Source organism: Oxyura jamaicensis, chromosome 21, assembly GCF_011077185.1.
Source record: "Oxyura jamaicensis isolate SHBP4307 breed ruddy duck chromosome 21, BPBGC_Ojam_1.0, whole genome shotgun sequence".
In the NCBI taxonomy this organism is placed as follows: domain Eukaryota; kingdom Metazoa; phylum Chordata; class Aves; order Anseriformes; family Anatidae; genus Oxyura; species Oxyura jamaicensis.
The window spans coordinates 3,205,581-3,221,347 of NC_048913.1; the positions used below are offsets into that span (position 1 = coordinate 3,205,581).

The window sequence follows — 15,767 nt, forward strand, 5'->3', positions numbered from 1 at the left end:
AGGTCCATCTGTGCTGATTTGTGCCTTCCAACAGTGTTGCTGATACACCCCGTGCAGGCAAGATCTCTTGGTTAGTTGAATTTTCATTTTTATTTTTATTTTTCCCTCTGTTTTTCATAATCAATGCTCTGAACTCTGATATTTGTGAATGTTAGCAAGTGCTTAAATCTGAAGAGCACAAATTCCAGAAACAAGTTGGTTTATAAAACAAAGAGGCCAGCTCTGTTTGGAAGCCTTTGATTTGGTTTATATTCAAAGATCCAAAGTATAGAAAAATGTCCTGCATTCCTAGAGCTCCAATCACAACAAAGAAATGCTCAATGTGAGGAGAACGTATATCTTTGTGATGAAGTATCTGAAATCCCTGGCCACAGCTGAGAGTTGGCCCTTCGCTTAGGTTCAGCTACGTGCCCAGGTGCGTTATTGGCTCAGGACTCCTCATCTTGCAGAATGGAGCCTTAAAGGAAGGAAAAGAAGAGTTAACTGTCTGGGGAAATTCACCGATGTATGCATAATTAATGCAAATGAAGGGAAAAATAAAACAGTTTGTGTCTGTAGCAGAGCCCAGTGGATCCAAAGCAGATCCTGTTGTGCTGGGTGCTTCCCAGACATCTCCACACTGGTTCTTGATGGAAGGGACTTAGGACATGGGGTAGATGCAATTTTTATAGCAGTCTCTGTCCTGTCACATGGGACAGGGGTTATATTTTTTCTTGGTGATACTATGCTGGAGCTGTGAACTGCCACAAGGAGGACCACTATTTAAAGTGTTTTGTATTTGTCCCAGCTCTTGGTCTAAATGTGGAGGTCTTTTTCAAGCCATTCCTGCTTCTTTTGGGAAGTGAATTTGGAGCTGGGAGAGGTCTCAGGTCGCCAATGTGAGATGAGAGCAGACAAACCTGCTGCACCGTAGGCTATCTGGTTCTGAAGGTGGGGAGGCAGCACCAACCACAGCAGCAAAGAGCACAGAAAGGAAAACCACCCTTCTATCCTGGTAAAAATTTGCTGGAGGAGGCACTGTGCTTGGGCTTAGCATTTCAGTCTAGTAGCATATCAGACCTGGGTTCCACCCTTCTACTCTTTTAAGTGATCAAGTCACGTATTTTCCTTGTACATAGTTTTCTGATTTCTGAGATATGAATAACCCTCACTTCATGATGTGCTTTGAGATCCTAAGGGAAAAAATAGAGTAGAAGTGTCTGCAGTTCTTTTAAAGCAAGGATGGAGTATAGCTAATCAACTGCTAGAGGGGATAACTCTTCCCACCATTCTTCTGGTAGTAATTTCCAGCTTTCATGAACTCAACCCAAGTTGGATTTAGGGCTAACAGAGCTAGGGCTGGAGTCAAACCAGGTCAGAGCCGAAGCTACAAGCCAGCAAATGCTATTTTGGAAGCTTGTGTGCTGAAGTGTGCTTGTGCCTCTGCCCATGAGTTTGCATGCTGCTTGTGTGGTTCTGTGGTGGCCTGAATTATGACTTCAGAAAGGACAGAGAATAAGTAGCTGAGAATGAATAGTGTTATTTTTCCACAGCTCATTAAATCTCTAATAAGTGACTTGCTGTGTTGCTTTTGGGAGGATGTTCTGTGGTTGCTGAGGAAAAGATGGCTAATGTGTTTATTTGTATGTTGCAGTTTGGAAAATTGCTTAAGTTGTATTTCTTTCTGTTTCAGTCAGGGCCTTGGTTGGAGCTGACTGTATAGAGCTTGCCAAAGCTGGTGAAAGGGGAAGCAAGCAGCAGGGGAAAAGGGCTTTCCCCCTCTGTTATCTCGAGTACAATCCCCACTTTGCCTTGCACTGCATTGCTCATACTTCACCCAAGAACGCCTCGTCCTTGTCTTCTGGCAGGGAAGGTGGGAGAGAAACAACCTGGTCGTGCTAAAGCCAACTTCCCTGATGTGTGTTTTCTGGCAGAACTGACTGACTCCCTTTCTGAAAGGATTGCTACTTTCATGCTGGTGAGAGGGGAGTCCTGTCACGGGGCAGTTGCTGCACAGGTATTGTTGGACTCAATGATCGTGGTTGGACTTGGTCTTGAAAGTCTCCAACGTGCATGAGTCATGGTCACAGAATGGAAAAGCACTAGAAATGCTGTCAGGGTTGCTGTTTTGTGCTGAAGTTAATGCAGAGGTGTGCATTCCTGCTTCTCGTGCATTACCAGATACCTTAGCCAGCATCCCTGCTGTCAGTCAAGCTGGGTCTAATCCCTACACAGGCTGCAGGAAAACTTGCTCAGGATACCATGGGTGCCCTTGGTAGGTTCTGGGGAGTGCCAACACTTAAACTGTTACCTGCCCTGGGAATACCAAGCCCAGGACTACCTGCACTTTTAGGAGTACATAGGGAGTTCCTGGAAAAATTGGAAGAGGAACCCTTGCCAGGTTACTCTGGTGTGGGGCCAGCAGGTCTGCTGCCCATCTGGCTGCCCAGGGGCTGCTGGAGGAAAGATGGGGTCTCTCTATGGAAGGTGGTGTGGTGGCATGGCAGCTACTGTCCTTGTCAGCTGGATTTTGCTTCCACACCTCCTCCTGTGGTGGGTGGAAGCCCTGAGCAGCAGAGTTCATCGCCTTGCTGTCTGCTCAGGATGACTAATGTTTACTCGCCTGCCTTTAATCCCCGGTGTCTTCCTGTGGGCTTGGGCCAACAGCAGGGCAGGAGCAGGAGTTACAGAGAGGCTGGAGAGCATCGAGACAGAGAACACAATGCAAGACTTTTCACTCTCAGTCAAAAGCCCCAGCTCATTTGCTCAACTCAAAGTCAATGGATTAGATTTAGAAGACATTATTGTGGTGTTTTCCAGTCCATAGCAGCTCAGTGGGCTGGTAGCTCTAAAAGTGGGCCTCTGCAGTTGAGAATAAACTGGATGAGAGGAAGTCCTATTCATGCTGTGTCCAGATCATGCCACAAAGACTAGTGTATATAGCACAGTGACTGCAGTACTAGGCCATACTTGCAACCACTGCAAAGCTGGATTTTTCCAGGAGTAAGCGAGATATCTGTCAAGCTTTACTTTAACTGTTGCTGCTGCACTGCATTCCCTTACAAATGCATTTTTTAGCAGAGACAGCATATTTCACTGGAAGCAACAACAGCCCAGGACTTTATTGAAGGCAAACTTCAACTCTAGACCTCAGCAGGGGGTGGTGCTGAAATGGGGGAGCTGTGCCCAGCGGTGGCATCGCTGTGGCTGTGCTGCTGAGGGGCCTGGGGCCTGCCAGGCCAGCTGTCACCATGCCAGGAGCCCCACATAGAGCATAAGGCTAGTTGTTTATTCATTTCTCCAGCATGTGTTTGGGTGAATTGCACCGTTTGTGTGCCTGAAACACCCGTAGCCAGACGTGCTGCTTCCCCCCAGCCCCTGTGGGGATTTGGGGTGCTAGGAGAGCTGTCCCAGCCAGCTGAGCCAAGCTGGAGGCAGCAGGTAAGGGAATCCAGCGATTTGTCTCGGGAGGTGAGCAAGTTGCTGAGGGTGTCTTGGTCTTATGACGAAGGAGCTTTACACAGGTTGTTTAGTGGAAGAAACCAAGATCACATCTCCCTTTCCCAGGACAATCCCAGAGATACAAAGCTGTTTTGCGTATTCTCACAGCCTTCAGTTTTGCTCTCTCCTTACCTCTCCTGGCTCCACGCATCCCAACATGGGTGGCATACCCAGCCCAAGAAGACTGCACTTTCCTGTCAGATTATTCTTGGCAGTCTGTAGGTTCTTTATAACGGGTTCTCTGAGAGAGCTGAGAAAGATCAACACACACTATGTCATTTTGTCTGTGAGGCAGGAGGCAATGGGGGGACGGGCAGGAAAAGGGGGAGAGCAGCTGACCTAAGGAAACTGAGGTCTCGTGTCAGGCTGTCTTGGTGAGCATGTCAGCCAGAGAATTAAGGCTTAGAACAGCACAGCCCAGCGTGGGGCTGCTGGACTCACTGGGGTTGTGCTACTTCATGCCTAGTCTCAGCTAATGCAATTTTTGAGGAAGGTACAAGCTGAAGCAAGAGCTGTGGACTCTAAGACTCACATAGGAGCAAACACAATGTGTTTGTGCTGCAGGAATGGGGCTGCAGTTCATGCTGCACTGCCTCTAAAACCGTGTTAGGGAAGGCACCGATGCCAGTGTAGAGGTTAAAACCTGCAGCTAATCCCTTCAGCACACTCCCTGCTTTTACATAGTAAGAGAGAAAGCCAGCCCAGTCCTTTTTCCAGCAGCATCCATGGCATATAAAAGCACAGTTCTTTTCCCCTGCTCAGGTATTATCCAAGTCACACCCTTGCCCAGTGAAATTTGAGAGTTCTAAGTATGCAAAGCAGTTCCACACATACTTCTGCTAGGAAAATCACAGGCTACCTCCAGAAACACACAAACAAGCAGTCTACTCCTGTGATGCTTTCCTTTCCAAAATATTCCACAGATGTGAGTTCTTACCCCATTGCACTGAGGTTGGTCCCCCAGTTTTGCAGAGGGGGAAGCCAAGCTATTGAGTGGGTCAGATGATGTAATTGAGATGGCCGTCAGTAGAGTTGCTGTCCTCTGATCCTCAGCCTTTTTGCATCCTGTGTTTGAGCAGGCATATAAGCTAACTTCTTGGCAACATCAGGCAATGTATGAAATCAGCCTTCTACTGTCAACTTCTCCAATATTTCATGGCATAATGAAGCTAATTGACTTGGTAGACCTGCAATTTCACACATAACAACTCACACGTTACTAAGCAAACAACAGTAATTCAGGAACCGCAGTTCTCACAAGATGAGATCATGTCCATTTCATTTCTAACACAGCATTTCTGTTCTGTATTGGCCTGACACCTAGGCGAAAGCCATGTACTTGTTTTATGCCATTTTAGCAAAGAACTGGGAATAACCAGCGCTGAGTTTGTAAGGGAAAGTTTTCAAGAGCAAGGGGTTTAGACCTAAAACTTAAATTTGGACCAAAAACACGTGCAGTGTATTAAGAATTGTCCATTTAAGATCAGGCACAAGGCCTAGAAATCAGTTCCATCTTCAAAGCAGAATTGATGTGGAGTTAACATAGTGCTAACAACTCTAATATCGTAAGAAACTGGGTTTTCAAAAAGTTCCAAATTCTGGAACCTTGTGACGATGTGGGACATTCAATGTTCATTTAAAACATAAATATGTTCTGTGTAGTTGGTTGAAACTGTGAACTTCCAATCTCAGAAGCTGTATAAAAAGAAGGCAGAATGTTTAAGTCCTAAAAGTCTGGTGATTTAAGATAACTTTGCAGGCAGTGTAGGAACTATATAATTAGTAGTTGAACCACTGCCAGGATGTGAGTACTTCTCAGGCAGAAGGCTGCTAACATGGGGTGTACACCTGGCTGTCACAGCTGGAGGGGTCCAGGCTGACTGGTGGTAAAAAAAAAAAAAAAAAAAAAAAAAAAAAAAAAAAAAAAGTGGTGGTAAAAGTGGTTAAAACTTACAGTTTGTCTACTCTGCATGGGGAAATGCAACACGGAGACATCCAAATTAGCACAAAACCATCCTGGAACAGGATATTCTGAGGGGATGATGACAGGAGAGTAGTATGAAGTTGCCACCATCTTCATCTGGGACATAACAATTAAACTGGTAGGTGTACCTGTACTTCTTATTGCAAGGAAAACTGTGATTTGCAAAGTAAAAAGGTAATTTTGATCCATCCTGTGGATCCAGGAAATAGCTGTAGGTGCACTCAGAGGCTGGATCCCCATTCAAACGTATTTGATCCTTCAAATTTCCTAACCTTTGAGCAAGATAGACACACCTCCATCATTTTGCAGAGCAAATCAGCCTGGGTACTGGAGTGCACCCACCGCCAGTCACTGCAGCACAAAGGAGGAATGATATCTCATTGCACAAAAATGCAACCATCAACTAGCTGACCATGGCCTGAACATCCAGGTAAAATAGTTACGTGCTATCACAGCTATCTGAGTTCATGCACCCACGGTGACAAGCTGCCAGAGCAGGCATCACATAGTGCTCTGTATGACCTTGGAGGCTGCCTCCTAGAATAACTTGCTTCTGATCAGCTGTGACAGGATGCCTTGTTTCTGTCTTATTTTTTAGGGCTTGGGCCAGATCAGCTTTCTGACAGGCCAACGAAAACTGGGTGATAGAACAGAGAGAGCTGCAAGTTTGTCCGAGGAATGAAGTTTTCCAGCACATGAGGGAGCTTGGTGGTGTTTACCATCAGGAGAAGATTGGAGGCCAGTTGGACACAAGGAGTTCAGTGTCACAAGATGATGGAGAACTGAGCACCATTTATGGAGACTCTGAAAGGAATAAACAGGAAAGCAAACGTCAGAGAGGGAAGGAATTTGCCTTCAAATGGATGGCCTCCAAGGGCATCTGCTCACAGTCTAACCACGATAATGATTTATTGTCTGCTTTGGGCTGACTTTAACCTTACTTGACTGCCAAATGCAGAGTATAGGCCTGCCTTGCCCTGGGGAGCTCACAGTACAAAATACAGACTCAGAGGAGAGATGACAAGTGGGGAACAAGCATAGGAAAGGAGATGATTTTGCCAGGTATGGATTTTGTCAGCACTGGGAGGAATCTTGCTCTCTTCAAACCAAAAGTGGCTTGTAAACTGATTCTTGGTGGTCTTCAGCAAGTTATAAGCAAACTGCTCTCAAGTTCAAATGAGTGGGATCATGCAAAAGGCTTCATCCCTCCATCCTTGTGGACTTAAAACCACGCTTAAAGGTAGAGTGCCATTTTCTTGAGCTGTCTTGGGCATTAAAAATAATTCATTAATGTACTGTGACTACTGTCTAAGATATAGGAATTCCTCCAATATACATGTTCATATCAGCAGTAAAAATCACCTGCTGTGCACCCATGCACCATGTGAGCACTTCTGACAGGTACTTGGATACCTTCTTGGAAGGGAAATGTGGCAGGACACTGTTATTGGAAAGGTATTTCTGACTTCTTATTTCACTCAGTGTTTATTGCCATAGACTTCTTTCTAATGGGGAGAATTTTGCAGAAATGACTGAGCAACAGGACAAGCCATGCACTGAACTGATGTCTTGAGTTCTACAAATAAGAAAAGAGCGCATGTTTTTACCATACACATTGTAATGTACTTAGTACATTACTTAGTACATAACTGTAGTAGCCAACCAGAATATCGTGCTTAAAAGCATAGAGAAGGACTAGAAAAGGTCCAGCAAAGACTAAGGGGTGTATAAAGAAGGGGTTGAATGGATTATGACTATTCTGCTTGGAAGAGAAAAAGCAAAGATTAATGAGGGGGACAATAATAGTCTATAAAATCACATAAAGCAGTAAAGAGGAATAAGATAGACACATTTTCTTGTAATATGTGGCAAAAGAGTATGCAGACCCCAGTACTTGACTATTTCCCTGCTTTGTCATGTGTTGACAAGAGGATTTCAGAAATGCAGCCAACACCCTCAGAGAACAGACTGGGAGAAGCACGTAAGCCTGGCTTTGCCCAAAGTGAATCAAGATGATATTCATTCCAGGAAATTTGTTTTCCTTCACTGGAGAATTTAATTAGCCATGGAAGGAACTCTAATTACGCTTAAGAAAAAAATATTGGGATACATGTGACTGAGAGCCAGTCATTTTCTATTGTTTCGAAAGTAAACAGTGGAGGCTTAGGCAATTTTTAGATCATCCGAGTTACAAAGAAAATAACGAAGATGCATAAAGTGGATTCAAACATTTTAAAAAAGGCAACAAAGTATTTCCCATGAGCATAGTGCCTGCATCCCCTAGTAAGTACGCGCTTGCTAGCCAAACTCCAGCCTCGCCTTGTTTGAAAGAAACTGTGATGGGATCGATCCTACACTGGTGATTTCCTTGGGAACACCCCTCAGGAACATTGGTCAAACCTTTACTTTGAATCTCTTTTTATTTGAAAGCAGGTTTTGCTTGGCTAGCAAATGGACAAGACCCACAAAATACATAGGCAGTGGAGATATGTTGGAGAGGATGGTTTGCTACACAATTAAGATGTTTATTTCAGGTCTTTATTATGAGATTATTAAGAAGTTACTTTAAAAAGAAAAATCAAAGACTGGGTTCCTCATTCATTTTCCTGGCCTCACAACAGATTTGCCCCATTGCGTACTATAAGCCTTCAAAAATTAAGACTTGAGACCCCAGAATTATGATGGTGCATCAATAATATATGACAACATTCATGCTAATAGCGTAAGATCCAACAACCATGCCCAGGGCAAGTCACTTTGCTCTGCAGTGCCTTGGTGTTTTCTTCTGTGACTGAAGCAGAAGAAATCCTTACTTGCCTCACAGATGTGCATATGAGGCTTAATGAGGCTTGATTAATGTTATCAAAGCACTTTGAGATCTTTGATAGGATAAGAAGCTTCCCAAATGCCAAACAGTGCTCTTTCCAGATGAGTTAGGTCTAACTCAATCCCTGTGAGAGCACACAGATGGTATTTCCCTCGGTAATATTGTTGAATATTGGCTATGAGGAGAGCTCTTTGGTTCTTGGCTACAGAGTTGTGTAAGACAAACATCCTGAGGCTGGTGACCATCTGGAAGGCTCTGATTAGTGGTAACATCTGCCTTTAGTCTCTGGACACCAGATGGCAGAAAACAACTTAGTATACTGTCCTAGGAGAATTCTGGGGTTTCAGCTAACCCAGGCAATCTCTTTTTCGACTAAGAGTTAAAGTAACATTTCTAAGTATACCGCTCTGCAGCGTATGCTACAGGGTCCTGCAAATGTCCATGATATCATCCAGGGTGGACATGGTACCTCAGACATGGGTCAGGTACTAAGGGAAACACTGCATGATCAGGGGGTAGTCCAGTACCAGAAGGTATTCTCTGTGAGGTCTGGATCATCATCTTTTTGCTCAGAGCACTATGGTATAGTGCAAAGAGAAGGTATAAGGGACAATAAACTCGCTGACAGCAGTGAGACACGTCTATGAGATGTGCTAACATTGCAGGAGATGAACATCTATTCAGGCATCATTTTTCTTCATCTTCCTGAGTTTCCAGCTAGAGCTTTATAAAGTGATGGCTGTGTTAACATCTGGAGTGAGAGAACGTTCAAAAAGCTCTGATGAGTGAAGAGCAAAGAACGTTGTTTAACAAATATGCTGGCTTTTTTGAACAGATAAAAAATAAATTGGAGTGGATAGGGAAAGTCAAGGTTTAGGTAGAAGGCAAAGGAGCTGAAGCCTTATGTAAGTAGATAAATGATGTTGAACTCAGGTGTTGGTCTTGTTGTCCTGGATACATTACGGTTTATTTTATACTCTATATTCCTGCTGGTTTCCTTTTTTTCTTTCTTTTAAAATTAATTAATTTATTTTTATTATATCCATATGCCAGTATGTCAGCAAGAGGTAAAGTGATTTCTCTCCTAGGCTTAGGCTTGCCAGGTGATGTATTACTTATAGCCTCCTTAATGTCTTGTTTTAGTGTTCAAGTAGATTCACATTGTGAAGCAGTGTTGACAGTGCCCAACTTCTCTGGGTTTTTGCGAGAGCTATTACTGATAGTTGGAGAGCAGAGCTTGGCTTCCATTAGGGGCTTCAAACAGCGTGGGTAGGTGTGCGTGGGCCAGTGGGGGCTTCATACACACCTGACTGTACTCGGACAGCCCAGGGCTTTGGCTCCTGGCCATCTGCTACCTCATAATAGCAATTAAAAATTGCATCCAACGCTTCCTGTTTATGGCTTCTCACACCGAACAGCTGTCTCTTTTGGGGGAATAGATTTCTTCCTATCTTGAAGTGACTTGTTATGAGTTTCTGGGCTGTTGTTTTTTGAACCTGAAGGTTTGCTCGTTTGTTTGAAGTCTGTTCAGACTGAAGAGCTAAACTGTTGCTGAAAAGAGAAAAGCTTTGCTGGCTTCTTCAAATGCTCCTTTAAAGCCCTGCTTAGCAGAGATGCTTAAATCATAGTGGTTGTTTAGGTGCCACCTTCCATCAGTGGGCTTTGTATCAATTAACAAATGACCAGCTCCATTAACAATCAGCTCTATTGGGTCTGGCCTTTCAGAGCAGGTGAGAATAAATGCAGAGAGAAAGCTCTGGGGCCTGTTGGAATTGGGGCCGTGGGGTGGCAGGGTTGTGTGTTAGCGCAGTTTGCAGTTCTCGGATCAGGCCAACATGGCTGGAGGTTTTCCAGGCTCAGAAAATTGATGCTTTAAAACAGACTGGATTGGGAGCTGACCACCCACCCTCGCTATGCTTTATTTATACAGGGACGGTAATCCGGATCGCCTCGGCAAGGATATGAGGATAGATACGTGTACTGGCCTCTCTCTGTGCTTAGTTAACCTCTTTGTGGCCATTGCTGCAACAAATCCTGCAGCTTGGCTTTGGAAACCTGGGGGAATGAGGCAATGCTGAGAGAAGGGCGAACTGAGACAGACATGGAGGTATTGTTTTGTTTGGTGTGGGAGCCTGAGCTGGGGATGTTGCTTGGGTTTTCTTCCCTCTCATCTTCACCCCCCAACTTTCTTGCATGACCCTGTGTTCTACTGCATCATTTTTTGCAACTTGTCTTGAGAGCTGTAAGACACAGAAGGACTTTTTGTTGACAGCTGTGCCCCTGATGTTCTTCTGTGCCAGGCCAGGAGCCTCAGTGGCAGAAGATGATATCACTTCAAGGGGACGGTGCATGGCTAACACCCCCTTCCAGTGATGCTCACGTGAGTTATCAAACATATTCTTAAGTGCCAAAGTAATACCAATAACAACTCATTTAATGATTAGTAGTCCTTAAAAAAAAAAAAAATCTGAAACATGACAATTACTTTTCAAATTCTGGGTTTATCTTTTATTACAAGCATACTCTGAGCTGCCTTTGAAAACCGGAGTTTTGCCCGTGGCTGACAGCAGCCTGGTCAGAGGAAAGCTGGTGCCCGCACCACCAGCAGAATGCCATCGCCTGTGGGGACTGCAGCCACAGAAGCACGGCTGGCTGACTACCTGTGGAAAAGAGGGGGGATTTTAAGTAAGAGCAGAAACAGAAGGAAAACTCTTACTGTTTTAACGGGCACCATGGGCTCTGAGCTGCTAGTACTCCCTTGCCTTCAGAATCTCAGGGAGAGGTGGAGGCAGCAATTAAATCCTGAAAAGAAGGTTGATAACTAAAATTTGGTTCCACCTTGTGCAGGCTCCCTTCCAAGGGAGGTATTTTTTCCACCTGGAGAGTGATGTGCCTGATGCTATTATCACTGCTGCTAATATTTTTTGGCACGTATGCTGGAAAAGGATGCACACTGCTTATCATAAGATTACCTGGCCATCCAGAGTTTTGGGGGGGAGCTTTAATTCCTTAAAATCCATTCCTCAGATTCCCATGGGTTTGGTTTTGTCATGCACATCAGCTACATCCAGAGCAGTCTGGAGCTGGCACTGTTCTGGGCGACCCGTCCTGCTCGGGGTGTTCCCTATTAGTCAGAGCTAACAAAGCCATTTCTGGATCGGTTGCGTTGCCCGAGTGGTTTGGGTTCTGCTTGTCTTCAGCCAGGAACACTGCCTCTTCTGTGCATAACCCTGAAAAATGGAGACTACTGGAAGCGAGCTGGGAGCACGAGGGGATCCCCGTGATAGCTGCACCTCAGAAGAAGCCTTGAGGCCAAAGATGGTCACCAGCTCCAGTGCCTGGCAAAAATCTCACCATCTGAAAATGCTTTTGGGAATTCTCCCTCCATGTGAAGCCAGTAAGCCTTCAGTATCTCTGGACTTGGACTCCAGAGTGTGTTTGAACATGACCCCAAATTTTGAATCCAACCTCAGAATCAGTCTGGCTCTCAGTCAAGAGGAGCATTTTTGCAGCCAATTTCTGCTCAGTTCTGTGACCTACATCCAGTTCTCAGCAACCTTGGAGTGAGATCTGAAGTTACACCATGGACACTGGGAGTCCGACCCCAGGTACACATGGCAGAGCCTGACATCAGAATTTGACTGAGCTCCTCAGTGTTTATCACAATCCCTCCTATTTAAAAGCCTTTCTGCCCCTACCTTCTGGACGCTCATCAGGGGGTGTCTTTGCAAACAGAATTTATGTACTGTGGCCAGATTTAAGCCTCTGGTTCTTTATTCCCTCATATTTACTTATGAGCTGGAACTCCAGCAGGCTGTGATGAGGGAACTTGCTCCCAATTACAAACACGCCAGTGCCCTCTTACGTGAGAAGCCTGCACTGCTGGCTGCCGGGGATGTCCTGCAAGACTTTCTGGGGTCCTCTGTCTCTTCTAGGCCTGGTTGTTCTCGTTCCTTGTTCAGTGCTCACATTCCTCTTTGTCTCTGATGTTCTGAAATGAGAAGAGTTAATCTCTGTGCTCGCTGCAGGGATGGGTTCTGGCAGATGACAGCTCAGCTAGGCCGGTGCTTGAAGTGCAGAGCGGTTCTACAGTTTGAGAGGGATGTAGAGTAAAACTGCATGAAAAATTGCTTTTTCTGTTTCCTGGCTCACTGAGAATTTAGGAAAGAATATTTACTTTGAGTTGAGCCAAAGCAACAGGAGAAAATTAAACATGCTGTTTTAGGTTAGGGTTCTTCCCCATTTTTTAATTAAGATTCAGTAGATAGACTCCCAAATGGAATGCCGCTTCAAACTGAAACACCAAAACACGCTATTTTGCAAATAAATTAACATTTTGCACTTTAAAGAAAGAGATTTTCATCCTGATTTCTAAAGCAATGGGATGAATTCACGGCAGGCAATTTCAGCAGATACAAATCGCCCTTGTTCGGTGCGGACAACGTTTTGCCAGCAAAGGCCTGCAGTTCAGTGCAAAGGCAGGGTGGGCTGGGGTCAGAATCACCGGGCAAGCAGAAAAACAACCCCAGGCAGATGAGCAAGTCAGAGTATGTCAGGATATTGAGACAATGAACCAAGTTGTGTGTTCTTGGGAAATGGTTGCAGCCCTCCAAGGTGGCTCGGTGTGGGCAGCAAAGCTGTTCCTTATGAGAGAAATGTTTTGCTGATAGAAGCTGTGAGTTGGAATGCCAGCAGTCTGCCCAGGGAAGGGGAAATTTTTGCTTTCCCCTTCTGGAGTCCTGCAGCCATACAGTAATGGTAAGCAGGTAGTTTGCAGAGTTTGCCTTAAATTTGCTGAGCCCTTGCAGCTTCACTGCACTCTTGCTCCATCCCCACCCTGGAAGAAATAACCTGGCCCTGTGCTCTGCTCTCTGCCTCCATCCCTTCTGCCTCCATCCCTTCTCTTCATCAACACTGTGGGTTCTGCTGTGGGTGGGCAGATCTTATCTTTTCCTCTCCTTGACTATAACTCTTGCAGCTCCAACGTGGCAGAAAAATTGGTTGTTCTCATGTTGTGTGTGGTTGGTGTGTTTGCTTGCTTTTGTTTGTTTGTTTTTCTTTTGTGGGTTTTTAAAAAAGTGGCTCATGCACATCTCTGTTATTCCATCCTTCCTCTGCGAGCCCATGTCCTTGTGCAGAACATGCTGCTACAGGGCTGGGGACTCAAAACCACAGATGAGAGTAGGAAATGAATGTATAAATCAGAGCATTACCACGGCGCCCGCTAGCAGTGCCATACCAGACAGAGGACACTGCCTGTCGTTGTCTCGCCCATAAACCCCTTTGGAAGGGGTTTGGGTTACCATTTGCCATTTTGGCTTGGCCCCTGGCTCTACCTCTGCAGAAAGCTTGGCTGAGCGGCACTGCAGAATCTGAGAGGGAGAAAGCCCAGTAGGTTTGATGGCTGCAAGACGATACTCCTCCCTGCTCTCTTTCTGTTGTTTTACAGCTCCTCCAAGTAAGAAGTACACAGGAGAAAAAATCAATTGGTTTCATTTAATATAGTGGGGTTTCTAAACAATCGGTCAAGCTGCAAAGCGGATCAATCACTTCGGCCTCTTGACAGAGGGAATACTAAATCAAATATTGATCCACTCCCCCTGCACCCAAACTCCCTTTGCTAACAAATTATTTCTCATTAAAGATAGCCTGGACCAAGTACACTCACACTTGCAAAATCAGTTTTTGTCCAGCACATGGAGTGACAACTTTTCTTTTATTCCTGAGCAAGAAATTTCATGCATCTCCAGTGGGCTTTGGCTTGGCCAGGAGAGCCCCATGTGTCGGCTGCAGCGAGCGGAGCAAGCATGGAATGATTTTGTCTAAATGGCCCACGATCTAATGGTCTGTGAAGCCTCTGGCACCAAGAAGCAGTGAGTTCAGATCCGTGCTGGGCCAGTACAAGAGCACTGGGCAGCCACTGGGAACAGAGCGAGTGGGCTCAGGCCAGCGGGCAAACAGCAAATGTGCCCAGTCCAAAAACTGCTTCATGACTGGGAAGTTTTCTTGTTTGCTGGTGGCCTTGGCAAAGCTGCCCTGTTTTGGATGGGCTCTAAGGAGCAGATTATGTCAGCTTTCTTGCAAGGGGCCCCTTCTGGCCCTACATGGAGAAAAGGGCATGTAGCAAGAGCTTTGTTAAAGGGTGCTGTGTCCCAGTGCATTGCTGGGAACAGGGGCAGAGGAGAGAAAGCAAACAGCATCTGCTCCTCTGCCTGTGCCCTGAGCCAGCAGGACACAAGGTGCTCGGTCCCCTGTGAACAAGAGGATGGGTTGCAGGGTGCAGAGATGCTAAGCCACAGAGACGCTGCAGGATCAGGCCTAGGCTGACCTAGGGTGCAGTGCCCTGCTCTGTGACGGATGTCTCAGCCCTCTGTGGGCTGGGTTCAGACTGAACATTGCTGTAACTTCGTCTTTGTCGGTTTAATTTTCTAATAACATATTTAACCGAGCAATGCAGCCAGACTGGAGCCATAACCCAGAACAGCAGTTGGCATGAAAAACTCTACTGTATTTCTGACACTAGGGTCTTTTATAGCCAGGGTATGATGGTTTCAGCACCAGTGCAATTGCAAGCAAGTATTAAATATCCCAATTAGCACAATTCACAGTTATCGACAACACTATTTTCCTTCCAACATTCCCCAAGGACAAGAAAATGCTCTGTGCAAATCTGAAAGCTTTGGAACGAGGAGGCGTTCACCAGTGGGATGCTGCAGCCTTCACCATGGGGAGCTTCAGAGATGATTTGGAGCTGGGCAGAAGCAACACATTGGCTTTGTTAGGCAGCCAAGGGCAAATAGACTCAACAGCCCTAATCCCTCATCTGAGAGGGGCATGTGTAGCAACAGGTAATGAAACTAATGGCATTTGTTGGACTCTCAAACAGCAGTGAAGAAATGAGAAGACAGCAGGCCTGAAGGAGAGAGATTCGCTTCAGCATCTGCACAAGCCTCCAAACACAGGCATTTAGTTTGCATTTCCACCTGCTTTGTGAAGGTGGAAATGAGAAGAGGAAAGACTTTGTAGTCATGACATGTTCAAGGGAGAATTGTAATATTAAAACAATGCCTCCAGGTTAGACTGTGAGTCCAGGTGGGTGTCTGGCTGTGCACTTGAGGTTCGTGTCCCTGCCAAAGCTGCACTTTGTGACTGCTCCCCATGCAGCTACATAAAAACGTTTGCTCAAGCCCATTTCACTGGTTTGTTCTAGATTTGTGGAGCAAAAAAAAAAAAACAATAAGCTTCCTGCCATTTCCTTCCCTAACCTGGTTACCTAACTTCATTTGCAGTAAGGGCATAAGCCTCCAAACGCAGGTGTGTGCACTCAGAAAGTACACAGTGCGGGTGAAATGCAGGATTGACTTCCAAGGATGGTTATGAAATGATCATTTTATCTTACATTCTGTATATTTTTGTTTGTTTTCCTCTTCTTATTGCTCTGTAAAGCCAGAGAGGGAAACTACACAGCTACAGAAA

General features: G+C 45.4%; 1 long non-coding RNA gene across 6 annotated transcripts in view; it reads left to right on the forward strand.

Annotated features, from left to right (window-relative positions):
- Nucleotides 1–15,487, forward strand: part of LOC118177297 — a 44,408-nt gene extending 28,921 nt beyond the window's left edge. For 2 of the 6 annotated variants that reach the window (XR_004755739.1, XR_004755744.1), the window contains 3 exons: nt 6,063–6,919; nt 10,222–10,671; nt 11,492–15,487. This is a non-coding gene — a long non-coding RNA (uncharacterized LOC118177297). Of the gene's footprint in view, nt 1–1,672; nt 4,355–6,062; nt 6,920–10,221; nt 10,672–11,491 lie in introns of those variants that run through there. The other 4 variants (XR_004755743.1, XR_004755740.1, XR_004755741.1 and 1 more) reach the window with 3 other exon arrangements.
- The last annotated feature ends 280 nt before the right edge of the window (nt 15,488–15,767 follow it).